Genomic DNA, 11,062 nt, shown 5'->3' with positions numbered 1-11,062 from the left:
TGCAAACACACGAGGCTTTTATTGGCGGAGCTCCGGGTCGACCTGTATCTCATGCCGAAGACAGGGGAGTCAACCCCGAGCCAAGAAAGCAAGGGGTTTTTATAGAGGGTCTAGGGGCTCTTTGGCATGAAGATTGCTCATTGGCTCTTCGGAAAAGCAGAAGTTCAGTCCCAGGTCAGCCACCTGCTGTTGATACTAGTTGAGATACAGGGTTTTTCCAGTAAGTGTTTGTTCACTTTGTGGTTAGCTAGTTCCTGGAACATAAACGATTACACAAGATCAAAAGTACAGGTTCTTACGACACTGGGTGTGGGGACATTGTTCACAACACTGGGTGTGGGGACATTGTTCGAAAATTTTCCTTTCATTCCCCACTTCTTTTTGTGCAAGGTTCTAATCTTAGAACCAAGAATTCCTGGTGGCAGTGTCATCGTACTCAGACTCTCTCACGTTTTTTAGTGATTGATATTGTTGTCTTAGAAACATTAACTGAACTGTGCTGATGCGATCTTTGACAAAGGTAACAAGTTTATTTATAATACAAGGTCCAACTAGCAACAATATAAACAGGAGTATCAAGGGACCCATGAGGGTAGACACAAGAGTAGTTAACCATGGGGATTTGTGAAATAAGCTCTCGAACCATGTTTGCTGAGATTCTCGATCTCGTTTTCTTTTGTCCAACCTTTCTCTTAGCTTTTGCATGGAATCCTCTATTACTCCTGAATGATCAATATAAAAGCAACATTCTTCTTTTAGCACGGCACAGAGACCCCCATCTTTGAGGAATAATAAATCTAACCCTCTTCTATTCTGTAACACTACTTCAGATAAGGAGGTTAGAGATTCTTTCAGCCGAGTAATTAATGACTCTAAAGCCCGAAGATCCTCTTCTATGGCTGCCTTTAATTCATAGTATTGGTGTCACCCATAGACGAGTGTTGAAGTCCCTGTACCTATTCCTGCGGCTATTCCTCCCCCACCCCCACTCCTAATAAGACTGCTAGGGTCATAGTAGTAACAGGTTCTCTGCGAAAGCGGTGCTCAGGTGCATGATCAAATTCATTAACAAATTCATTACCAGGGTGATAATATAATCGGGGTATCAGATGAACTAATATACAGTAATCAGAGCTAGAGTTAAAAACAGCTAAAGAGACACACGGGGTTAATCCAGTATTGCATGCCCACCAATATCTGGCATTTGGGACTAAGTATCCCTTGGAGGGGGGCACTTGGATAGTGGTATTACATAATGCGCGAAGATTGCCAAGAGGGTTTCCAATACAGGATCCAGTTCCTGAAACTTCAGTCAAAGTTAACTTTGACTTATTATCCCAAGTGCAGCTATCATGTCCGGTGGTGTCATTATATGTTCCTGTTACAGCGATGCCTTCATAGTAAGGTGGGTTGGCGGCTAAACACAACCAACAAGATTCAGTAGCTTGGAGGTTGTTGTTATTCAGGGCACTAAAGGCTCCTTTAATTAGGTTTAGGAGATGCTCTCTTGCACCTACAACAATGGAGGCTCTTATAGCCAATTCTGAGAGCTGATTGGGACGAGAAGTGGACGGGCCTTGGGTGTGAGGGGGTTTAAGGATCGGCAGGATAGGCTTTGACAGAGCTTGGTTAGGGCCAACAGGTCGTCCGGTTGGAAGAGTCTCTATTTTGAGTCTGACTATAAGATTAGATCCTACACCTCCCCCATACTTGTAATACACTAGGCCCCAGGTCATACCATGACTCCATTGCATGGGATCTGTTTTTTTTTCCTTTTTCAGTGAACTGTATTTTTATGCAATCTAAATCAGTTGAGGAACAGTGTTTATCTTTATATAAATCCATAACTACATGTTTTCCTGGCCCTGTGTTAGCGAAGGAGAAGGTAAGGTGATCTGTAGTTGAAAGAGTAGACCGCTTCCAATCTCCATCATTTGAGGTGACACAACTCCACTGCTTGCAAAAGAAATCTTGCCCGCCCCCACAGCATTGGGTTTTCTTTCCTCCTGGACAACAGTAAAACCCGTAACTGCGAACTAGTTTGGGAGGGTTGGATCTGGCTCCATAATTAATCTGTCTGAAACAAAAATATAAGTCGGGCCACCATGTTTTGAGAGGGGCAATATGCTGGGTGCTATTTATAACAAGGCCTGTATCAGGGTCAATGAGCTGCCAGGTTAGTACATACGGGAGGTGAGGGTTGGTAGGGTTACTTGCGCTTTTCACAATGGAGACATAGCCGAAGAGGATTGTCAGTCCTTTCCAGAGTCCACTGGTCATCTTCGCTGGTTGGAGCTGGCTTGACATGAGAAGCATGGACCCAAGCTGCTATTCCATCTACCTTGACGGCTGTGGGGGTAGTCAGCAGCACCTGATATGGTCCTTTCCAGTGAGGTTCGAGGCTGCTAACCCGATGCCTGCGGACTAAAACTTCATCCCTAACCTGAAAATTATGAGGGAGGGGAGGCAACTTATCAGTATAAGCCTTTCAGAGCATTGGCCAGGTCTCTTTTTTTAACCAGTTCTAAAGCTTTTAAGTGGGTTAGCAATGAAGTGGAAGCTATAGCATCAACACTATGACATTTTACATCAGTAAGAGGGGGTGGCCCCTGTACATAATTTCAAAAGGGGTGAGAGCAAATTTCCCTGGGGTGTTCTGCACACAGAACAGTGCAAAGGGAAGGAGAGCAATCCAATCTTTTACGCCGGTCTCAATAGCTATTTTAGTTAAGGTCTCTTTTAGAGTTCTATTCATCCTTTCTATCTGACCTGAGCTCTGGGGTCTATAAGCACAATGCAATTTCCAATTTACCCCCAGTTGTTTGGCCAGTCCCTGACTCACCTGGGCAACAAAGGCTGGGCCATTGCCTGACCCAATTACCTTAGGGATCCCGAATCGCGGAAAAATTTCTTCCAAGATTTTCTTAGCTACCACATTTGCAGTTTCTTGCTTGGTGGGGAATGCTTCAACCCATCCTGAGAAGGTGTCTACAAATACTAGCAGATACTTATAGTTATAAATGGTTACTTTTACTTCAGCAAAATCTACTTCCCAGTATGCTCCAGGTCGGCCTCCTCTCAGTCTCTTACCGGCTGACTCGGCAGCGGTCTTTGCATTTGTCAAGGCACAGGTTTTACAGTTTTCTACAATTTCTTGAACGATTCTACTTCATTTCAATATTCGGAACTCAGAGGTTTTGATGAGGGCTTTTAATTTCTTTGCTCCCAAGTGGGTCAGATAGTGTATTTGTTTTACATACTCTTTACCTTCCTTCTGAGGAAGAACTTTTTTGTTCTCTTAGTCTATTATAGCTCCTTCCGAGTTCTTATTAGTCAATCCTAAGCGAGACAGTTCCTGTTCATCTTCTTTAGAATACAGAAAACTAGTATTGGACATTGGGGGCCACCAGAGTTCACAGATGTTAGTAGCTAATGTCGGGATTTTCTCTGCTGCTAACTTGGCGGCTTCATCCGCCATCTGGTTCCCTTTAGCCACGATATCCTGGCTTCACTGGTGCCCTGGACAGTGCATGATGGCTACTTTCTTTGGCAGGTGTACAGCATCTAACAATTCTAGGATTTCTTCCTTGTTCTTGATTTCTTTTCCTGCTGAAGTAAGAAGACCTCACTGTCTGTAAATGGCCCCATGAATATGGGCTGTGGCAAAGGCATACCGGCTATCTGTGTAGATGTTTATAGTCTTTCCTGCTGCCAGTTTTAATGCCTGAGTAAGGGCCACTAGCTCGGCTTTCTGTGCGGAGCTCCCTTCAGGTAGACTGTTGGCCCAAATGACTTTCTTCCTGTCCACCACTGCCGCCCTGGCGACCTGCTTACTGTTCTTGACGAAGCTGCTGCTGTCAGTGAACCAGGTTGGACACCCGGGCCAAGGCTGGTCTCTTAGGTCTCTCCGGGTGCTGGTTTCTTCTGCCAGAATTTCATCGCAACGATGGCAGGGTTCTGGGTCCCCTTCCGCAGGCAGCAGGGTCGCTGGGTTTAGGATGACTGGGGCTCCAAAGGCCACCCTGTCTGTGAGGAGTAGGCTCTGATAGTGAGTCTGGCGGGCATTAGTCATCCATCGGTCAGGTGGTTGTCGAATGCTGCTCTCTAATCCATGAGGGGCTATGATAGTGATCTGCTGCCCCATGGTCAATTTGTCTGCATCTTTTACTAGGACTGCGGCAGCTGCAATGGCCTTCAGGCAGACTGGCCAACCACTGGCCACTGGATCCAGTTTCTTGGACAAATAAGCCATTGGCCGTTTCCAAGGTCCCAGAACTTGCGACAACACACCTTTAGCCACCCTGCCTCTTTCATCTATGTATAAGGTAAATGGCTTGGTCAGGTCTGGCAAGGCGAGGGCGGGAGCTGAAAGCAAGGCCTTCTTAATGTCCTCAAAGGCCGTCTGATGTTCAGGATTCCAGGTGAATCGTTCCTGGTTCCTGGTTAGAGGATACAGGGGGGGCTGCCAAGGAGGCGAACCACAGGCAGCAAAACCTGGCTGTCCCTAGGAATTCCCTTACCTGCTGCGGTGAGGTGGGAGTCGGGATGTGTATCACAGTCTTTTTCTGGGCCTCTGTTAGCCACCTTTGGCCATTTCTCAGTACATACCCCAAGTAAGTTACTTCAGTTTTGCACAGCTGGGCCTGTTTGGCTGAGGCACGATAGCCTAAAGTTCCCAGCTCTGTTAAAAGCTTCTTTGTACATTCAATGCATTCTTCTTTGGTTAGGGCGGCTAGGAGCAGGTCATCTACATACTGTAACAATGTCACCTGAGGGTTGCTGGTCCAGAACTCACTGAGGTCTCGGCGCAGGGCCTCATCAAAGAGGGTTGGTGAGTTCTTAAATCCATGCGCTAATCGGCTCCACGTTAATTGTCCAGTTATTCCGGCCTCAGGGTCTCTCCATTCAAAGGCAAAGATAGCTTGGCTAGCAGGATGCAACCTAAGGCAGAAAAAAGCATCTTTCAAGTCTAAGACAGAATACCACTTTCTTTCAGGTGGCAGCATGCTGAGGAGGGTGTAAGGGTTAGGAACTGTGGGGTGTATGTCCTGTACTCTCTGATTTACTTCCCTCAGATCCTGCACTGGCCAGTAGTCATTTGTCCCTGGCTTTTTCACAGGGAGAAGAGGAGTATTCCAGGGGGATTGGCACGGTACTAGGACCCCTTGTTTTATCAGCCTGAGGATGTGTGGTCGGATCCCCTCCCTGGCTTCTTTACTCATAGGGTATTGTCGAACCCTAATGGGGGAGGCATCCGCTTTTAATTTTACTACTATTGGGGGAGCATTTTTAGCCATTCCTAACCCCCCTGTTTCTGCCCAGGCTTCTGGGAATTCTTTTAACCAATCCATGAGGTCCAAATCCTTGGCTTCTGCCTCCGGTTCATGGAGCCTATATTCTTCCAGTTGAACTACTAGGGCTAGGGTGTTGGGCTTGTTGTTTCCCCAGGTAACTTCAGGCCCCCTTGGAGTGAACTGAATCTGGGCTTTAAGTTTAGTTAGGAGATCTCTTCCAAAGAGTGGGGCTGGGCACTCTGGTATAATAAGAAAAGAGTGGGTCCCTTGATTTTTTCCTAGATCTATAGTTCGTTCCATGGTCCATGGGCAGAATTTCTGTCCAGTGGCCCCTAGCACCACTGACTTCTTTGTACTAATCCTTCCTAGGGGCTGCTTCAGAACTGAATGTTGTGCCCCTGTGTCTACTAGGAAGTCAACGGGGGTCCCCTCCACAGATATAGTTACCCTAGGCTCGGGGAGGGGATCCGAGCCCTGTCTCCCCTAGTCTTCATCTAGGGTGAGAATTTTTGACTGTTTATTCTTTTTCTTGGGGCACTCTCTAGCCCAGTGTCCTTTGTCCTTGCAATATGCACACTGGTCTTTGTCCCACTGCAGTTTCTTTTCATATCGTTTTGATCCCTTAGTGCCCAGGTGCCCTGCCTGTCTAGGCCCTGTTCTACCTCCCTCTTTTTCACTTACTACTGCGGCTAAGATTTTTGTCAAATTCCTCTCTTGACGGCGGTCCCGCCTGTCCTCTCGTTCCTCTCTTTCTTTCTTTTCGCTCTCTGCCTTCTCTTCCTTCATCTTTCTCTTATGGTACACTTTCTCAGCTTCCTTTACCACATCTCTTAATGTAAAATCCTGCAACCCCTCTATGCGCTGTAGTTTTTCTAATGTCTGGAGTGGACTGCCCAATGAAAGCCATAACTACTGCTGCTTTTTGTCCTTCTGACGCTGGGTCAAAGGGAGTGTATCTCCTATAGGCATCCATTAGTCTTTCTAGGAACACAGAGGGGGGTTCAGTAGGTCCTTGAAGGACTTCTCTTACCTTGACCAAATTAGTGGGGTGTCGTGCAGCCCCTCTGAGACCCGCTACAAGAGCCCGGCGATAGGCGGATAGCTGCTTTCTACCTTCAGCAGTTTTATAATCCCAATTGGGGTGAATGAGAGAAATCCCGAGTCCATGGCCGCAGGAGTCTGAACTGGTTGTCCTGCGGTGTCTCGAACGTTTTCCCTGGCTTCTGTCTGAATTCTCTCTCACTCCTCAGTAGTGAGGAGGACCTGGAGAAGTTGCTTGTAATCGTCCCAGGTAGGTTGGTGAGAGAACATGAGGGACTCAATTAATCCAATAAGCTCTGTGGGGTTATCTGAAAAGGAAGGATGGTTAGTCTTCCAATTATAGAGGTCAGCAGAGAAAAAAGGCCAGTACTGGAGGGGTTGGAGTTGTCCTGGCTCTGGGGGCCCCCTGTATGCTCGTAAGGGGAGAGCCACAGTGGAGTGTGGGCTCTCCAGACCCCTCTGACTGCGGTTCCCTTGTGCTGGTCCCTGGGGGGCACTTGCAGGCACGGGGGGACCCGGGTCGGCCTGGCCCTGATATGGGGGGGGAGATTGTGGCGCATCTCAGGCCACTTAGGTGGGTTGTCAATCTCAGGATAAATTTTGGGTGGTGCCAAGGGCGTAGCTCCTGAGGCTAGGGGAACTCTAGACTCAGGAGTTCGGGATTTTAGGGCCATTGCATGAGGAGGGATGGTGTTTTTCTTCAATACCCAGGGTTTTACCCACGATGGTGGATTCTGCACTAAGTCTAGCCACACAATGATGTATGGCTGTTGGTCAGGATGCGTGCTTGGTCCTTCCAGGAAAACAAGATCCTTAACTGCCAAAATGATGGTTAGGTCAAATGTTCCCTCTGGTGGCCAACCGATTCCCAAAGTGGGCCACTCAGAGTAACAGAAGGGTTGCCAAGGTCCTTTTCTAACATTGACAGAGAGATTATTAGCCCTGGTTCTTACTTCAGAAAAATGTTGTAAAGTCAAAGATAGAGGAGTCGTCACTGTCTGTCCCATAGTAGTCGCCCACAGAACACAGCAGAGACAAGAAATACAAGACACACAAGAAGCTCTCTTTGTGCAACCACTTGAAAGCTGCTTCAGACAGGGGGGCCCTCTGGGCCCCTTCTCTCAGGTGGGACACTCTAAGCCCCTTAGACTAATCAGAGACCGTTAAAGTCTCTGGATCCGTATTCCACCCAAAGGGACATCTCCCCAGGGCTACGGCTTGTGGTCCTCGGGCATGTCTGCCTACCACAGTCGTCCGGCCCTGACGGGCACACGACAGCCACAAACTGAAAGTAAAATAGACTTATGGACACACAGGTTTGGCAGCGCCACACAGACAGAGAAAAATTGAGGATCCTCTTACCTCCAAGTGGTTGGCGGGGTTGCGGGTGGTCGCGCTGATCCCAAATGAGCCCCCAAATGAAAGACCCAAATTTCGGACTTTCCTCGATCCTGCTGTCTAGCGTGGCCCCGAGCAACTCACACAAGGAACACTAGCTGCAAACACACGAGGCTTTTATTGGTGGAGCTCCAGGTCGACCCGTATCTCACGGCGGAGACAGGGGAGTTGACCCCGAGCCAAGAAAGCAAGGGGTTTTTATAGAGGGTCTAGGGGCTCTTTGGCATGAAGATTGCTCATTGGCTCTTCGGAAAAGCAGTAGTTCAGTCCCAGGTCAGCCACCTGCTGTTGATGCTAGTTGAGATACAGGGTTTTTCCAGTAAGTGTTTGTTCACTTTGTGGTTAGCTAGTTCCTGGAACATAAACGATTACACAAGATCAAAAGTACAGGTTCTTACGACACTGGGTGTGGGGACATTGTTCACAACACTGGGTGTGGGGACATTGTTCGAAAATGTTCCTTTCACAGTAACGGAATCAATCCATTTCATTGAGGATCTTCCTCTCCTGTGCTGTCCCTCCACCCTCCCAAGCATGATGTCCCTCTCCAAGGACTGACCCCGCCTTGTAACATGTCCAAAGTATGTCCAATGAACCCTCAGAATCTTGCCTCCAAGGAGCAGCCTGGCTTCACCCTCTCCAGGACGAACTTGTTTGTTCTCCTAGCAGTCCATGGTATATTCAATACTCGTCACCAGCACCAAAGCTCAATGGCATTAACTCTCCTTCTATCATCCCTAGTCATTCATTGTCAAGCTCTCTGAAGCATAGCAAGTAATGGCAAAGACCATGGCCTGTATCAGGCACACCTTAGTCTCCAGAATGACATTGTTGTTCCTTAGTACCTTAGAGAGGTCTCTGACAGCAGACGTTCCCAATGCAATTCGTCTTTTGATTTCCTGGCTGCTAGTACCAAGAGTGTTGATTGTAGACCCAAGCAAACTGAAGCTGTCAACAATCTCAGTCTCTTCACCATCCATCATGATGCTGTCAATTGGCCCAGTGGTGATAATCTTTGTTTTCTTGGCATTGAGCTTCAATCTATATTGAAGGCTGCAGTCCTTGACCCACTGCAACAAGCACTTCAGGTCCTCCTCAGTTTCAGCAAGCAGGGTTGTGTCATCTGCATAATGCAGATTGTTGACGAGTCTTCCTCCAATCCTGATGCCACACTTCTCCTCAGAGAGCCCAGCCTCCTGAATAATCTGTTCTGCCTATAAACTAGTATTGTTGCTGTTGTTAAGTGCTGTCTGAGTCACAGGCGTAACCCCAAGTTACCACTGTATGGCAAGTGGACACAAAAGGGCTATACGACCTAGAGGAACGTTTGAACAAAAACAATGGAAGACAGGCTCGAGGTCTGCAGATTAAAAGTCACCCACCTTTGACTTGGTAGCATTGCTTTCTGTCCACTGGGCCAACTGATCACTCTCTATGTTGTTATTGTTGTTAAGTGCTATTGAGTTGCAGGACTCATAGCGACCCTATGAAGGAGAGTCCTCAACGTTTGTATGACTTTCATCCTCTCTCCAGGTTCATAAGGTTTCTGGAAGTAAGCTATTATGAAGTGGATGCCACTCCTGCTTCCAAGCTATAAAAGTAGAAAATGGAAAAAAAAAATCAAGGAGGTGCCACAATATTAGTACTCACTGAATACAATGATACATGTTATAGAAACAGATGAACAATGTCATGATGTTGTGGTTGTTATGTGCCATTAAATCAACTAAGACTCATAGAAACTCTATAAACAGATGAGAACTCTCATCATCCTCAAGTTCTCCATCATGCTGCAGCCCACTACAGTCACAGTGTCAAATCCATTTTGTTGAGACTTTTTTTCCCTTCTTATGACCTTTTTTCTCTTTCTCTGAACTTTCACAGCATGATGGGTCCTTTGGATAACATGCCGAAAGTATGTGAGACAAATTTTTACAATTTTTATCTCTAAAGAGTTCTCTGGCTACACCGCCTTCAAGACAGAAAAGGGAGTCATATATACAATGTAGGGTGAGCAAGAGACAAGTTGAAAACCAGGGCTTTTAAAACTTTATTTCAGCCCAGTAATTTAGAACAAGGTGAACAGCTTTCAGACAGAAGGTTAGCTAAATAAAATTATATGTAATTGTTGTTGTGTACCGTCGAGTCAGAACCATCCCACAACTGAACCTCTGGCAGATTTTCAGAGGCAGTTAATCGCACAGGAGATTGCCCATCCTTCTCCCGTTAAGCAGCTGGTGAATTTGAACTGCATGCTTTTGGGATTGCAGCACAGCTTTTTGCCACTAGGCCACCAGAGCTCCCAATATATGTGTATATATAATAAAAACCTATAAAAAGAAATTATATCGATAGGTATGATTTAAAATGTAGTATTAGCTTATTCAGCTATTAAGGGTAAATTGTTGTTAAGTGCTGTCAAGTTGCTTGAGTCTTGTAGTGACCCCTCTATATCCTGCTGTATCCTAAGCCAACCTCATTGTCTCTGACACACCCACCCACCCCATTATCCCAGTGAGTCCATCCATCTCATCAAGGATCTTCCTCTCTTGCACTGTCCTTTCAACCTTTCTAACATGATGTCCTTCTCCAAGATCCTCCTCCTAGCAACATGCCCAAAGTATGTGAGATGGAACTTAAAAATAATTGCCTCAAGGAGCAGACTGGTTTCTCTCTCTCCAGGACAAAACTGTTCTCCTAGCAGTCCATGGTATAGTCAGTACTCTTCTCCAGCACCACAGCTCAAAGGCATCAATTCTTCTATCATCCCTAGTCATTGCCCAGCTTTCTGACAGATATCAACTAATTGTGAAGACCATGGTCTGGATCAGGTGCACTTAAGTCTCTAGACTGAGATTATTTGTCAGTACTCTGGCGAGGTCCCTGACAGCAGATTTTCCCATTGCAATTCATCTTTTCATTTGTTGACTGCTGGTGCCAAGAGTGTTGATTGATCTCTTCTCCATCTATCATGGTGCTGCCAGTTGGCCCAGCAGTGAGAATCTTTGTCTTTTTGATGTTGAGCTTCAATGCATATTGAAGACTAGTCTTCTGCAGCAAGTGCTTCAGGCCTCCTCAGTTTCAGCAAGCAGGGCTGTGTTATCTGCATAACGTAGGTTGCTGTCTTCCTCCAATCCTGATGGCACATTCTTCCTCATTGAGCCAGCCTCCTGGATAGTATGTTCTGTATATAGATTGAAAAGGTATGAAGGATGCATTGATGCATACTTTCCTGATTTTGAACCATACATTGCTTTCTTGCTCTGTTCTGATGATTGCCTCCTGGTCCAAGTATAGGTTTAACATAAGCACAATCAAGTGTTCTGAGA

The 11,062-nt window shown here is 46.5% G+C and overlaps 1 pseudogene; it reads right to left on the bottom strand.

Moving 5' to 3' along the window:
* Positions 1 to 2,209: 2,209 nt before the first annotated feature.
* LOC102863324 lies at positions 2,210 to 7,342 on the bottom strand (annotated as a pseudogene).
* Between the last annotated feature and the right edge of the window lie 3,720 nt (positions 7,343 to 11,062).

The sequence above is a fragment of the Elephantulus edwardii genome, unplaced genomic scaffold (assembly GCF_000299155.1).
Source record: "Elephantulus edwardii isolate Elephantulus edwardi_28Jun2011 unplaced genomic scaffold, EleEdw1.0 scaffold00031, whole genome shotgun sequence".
NCBI lineage: Eukaryota > Metazoa > Chordata > Mammalia > Macroscelidea > Macroscelididae > Elephantulus > Elephantulus edwardii.
This window is presented reverse-complemented; position numbering and strand designations above follow the sequence as displayed.